Source organism: Macrotis lagotis, chromosome 1 (assembly GCF_037893015.1).
Source record: "Macrotis lagotis isolate mMagLag1 chromosome 1, bilby.v1.9.chrom.fasta, whole genome shotgun sequence".
In the NCBI taxonomy this organism is placed as follows: Eukaryota; Metazoa; Chordata; class Mammalia; order Peramelemorphia; family Peramelidae; genus Macrotis; species Macrotis lagotis.
Window position 1 is genome coordinate 387,216,762 of NC_133658.1, and position 2,563 is coordinate 387,219,324.

General features: G+C 42.8%; 1 pseudogene; it reads right to left on the reverse strand.

The window, feature by feature from the left end:
- Nucleotides 1–611: 611 nt before the first annotated feature.
- LOC141502146 (serine/arginine-rich splicing factor 9 pseudogene) lies at nt 612–1,254 on the reverse strand (annotated as a pseudogene).
- Nucleotides 1,255–2,563: the final 1,309 nt, after the last annotated feature.

Consider the following 2,563-nt stretch of genomic DNA (forward strand, 5'->3'; position numbering starts at 1 on the left):
TTTAATTGACGATTTTTCTCTGCTGCCAAAGCCTCCGTTGATAGAAGATTTGAGACTGAAAAGGGTAGTACAGGATTTCATCTAAGGCCAAAGAATGATCAGGGCAACTTTCTTTTCCTTTCCTTCAAGACAGTGTTCCACTCAATCCCCTTCTAGCCACTGAGAAGCTTTGTCCATATAACTCTTATTTCTTTATCTGGCTGGTACAAAAAATTGAGCTTGCGTGATTAAAATAACAACTTGTAAATTATTAAACTTTAGAAATATATTTCTAAACAGAATGGACAGATTTATATATATAGTGTCTGCAGAGTAATCCACCGTGACACATCACTGATTTTTCAACATAATTGTGGGGGGGGGGGGGATTATGCAACTTGCTTCTAAACCAAAAACCACAATTTCAGCCAGTTCAAAATGTTTCACTGCCAATATGGCCCTAGTAGAAATTGTATGTAGTTTTTCCTTTTTTAAAAAAAGTTATTAAAAAAAATTCCTAAGACACTAAGTCAATTTGGAATGTAGATTCTGAGCAGAGAGCAACTCAGTTCATGCTAAAAAAAAAAATTACCAAACAACAACAAAACCAAAACAAAAAACCCATTATCGGTTTCAGTATGGTGCAAAGGGAGAGGCGTGGTATGGGGAGCCCCTGCTTTGGTATGGAGAATCACGGCCCCTTGACCCTGACTGGGACCGGGAGTAGCCATAGCTGGTGCTTCTTTCTGGATAAACTCTGATATAGCAAGTTTCACCCTTATGAGACCGGAATTTGGAGTCGTCCAGTCTACGCAGGGCGTATTCCATATCTTCCTTTCGGAGGAACTCAACTACCCCCATGCCATCTTTCTTCACATCTCCATAACACACACCCCCAACTTCTCGCATGTGATCCTTCAAATCCTGCCAGCTACCCGAGGGAGGAAGGCTTGAGACAAGAACTCGAAACTCAGATCTCCTTGATGGTGGTCTAGTCCTCCCACGGGGCCCTCCACCCCCAGGATTCCTGGGTAGCTCTACACGAAGCCGACACTGGCCATAATCATAACCATTCCTTCCATAAATAGCATCTTCTGAATCCCTGGGGTCCTCGAAGTGCATGAAGGCGAAGAGCGCCAGCCCACGGCGGTTCTTGAGCTCAATGTCCCAGATGCGGCCGTACTTGTAGAACAGGTCCTCCAGGTTCTTCTCGCGCATGTCGGCTGGCAGGTTGCCCACGTAGCCCCACTTGTCCTCATCCCCCCAGCCCGACATCCCCGACATCTGCCCCGCTGTGCCCACATGTTATTTTCTTCAGCATTTTTTTGGATGTCCTTCACTAAGCTGCTCTTATTTCTTTTCCCAATTATTCTCTACCTTCCTTGCTTGTCAAAGTCTTTTTTGAGCTCTTCCATAGCCTGAGCCCATTTCCTATTTCTTTTTGAGGCTTTGGATACAGAACTTTAGACTTTGTCATCTTCTGAGTATATATTTTGATTCTCCATGGGACCAAAGAAATTTTCTATGGTCAGAGTCTTCTTTTCCTCAGTCCAAGAATGATTTACTGTACTTCCAAATCTTTGAGTGGTTTTGGGGACACCTCACAGGGATCATAATTCCTCCGATATCCTGAGAGGCTCTGACTACTCTCTTGACTGTGCTCTGGTCTGTGGCTGACTACAAGCCCTCCCCGCTGCCCTGGAGCTGTGAGGAGGATACCTGCTCCACTTTGCTGGTATGAGGGCTCAGACTGTGACCTGGATCTGAGTGAGGTCAAAACATCAAAATCTTGCTCAGGATAGCTGAGAGACCTCTGCAGTCTCACCTGACCTTCTCATTGTCTGTGGAAGTGCTGGGTGGCTCCACAGGTTTCTGTCACAAGACTGCTCTGAGGCCTATACTGGCCCGGCTCAGCACTCCCTTTGATGTGGCAGAGTTCTCTCACTGGATCTTCTAAGTTGTCTTGTACTGGGAAATCTTGTCATTCAGTCTTTCTGTGGGTTCTGCCCCTTTAAATTGTACCTGGAGTCATAATTTTATGGCTTTTGGAGCTTTTGGGGGGACAAGTTACTGGGAAATTCTGTCCTCATGCTGTCATCTTGGCTCTTCCCCAGTCCAATAATTCTTAAATTATATCTCTTGAAGCCATTTTCCGGGTCAGTTTTTTACCCCCAAGGAAATATTTCATATTTTCTATTTTTTAATTCTTTTAACTTTCTTTTATAGTATCTTGATTTCTCATAGAAATATTAGTTTCCACTTATGCAAAGTTAATTTTTAAGGAATTATTTTCTTCAGTAAACTTATTAACCTCTTTTTGCATTTGTTTACTTTTTTGCTTTTTAAGTGATTTGTACCTTTTTTTTTTTAGGTTTTTGCAAGGTAAATGTGGTTAAGTGGTTTGCCCAAGCCCACACAGCTAGGTAATTATTAAGTGTCTGAGGCTGGATTTGAACTCAGGTCCTCCTGACTCCAGGGCTAGTGCTCTATCCACTGTGCCACTAGCCACCCCTGGTTTATACCTTTTTAAAAATATTTGGTAAATTCTGTTTTTTAAGATTATTTTTTCCTTCAGTATTTTTGT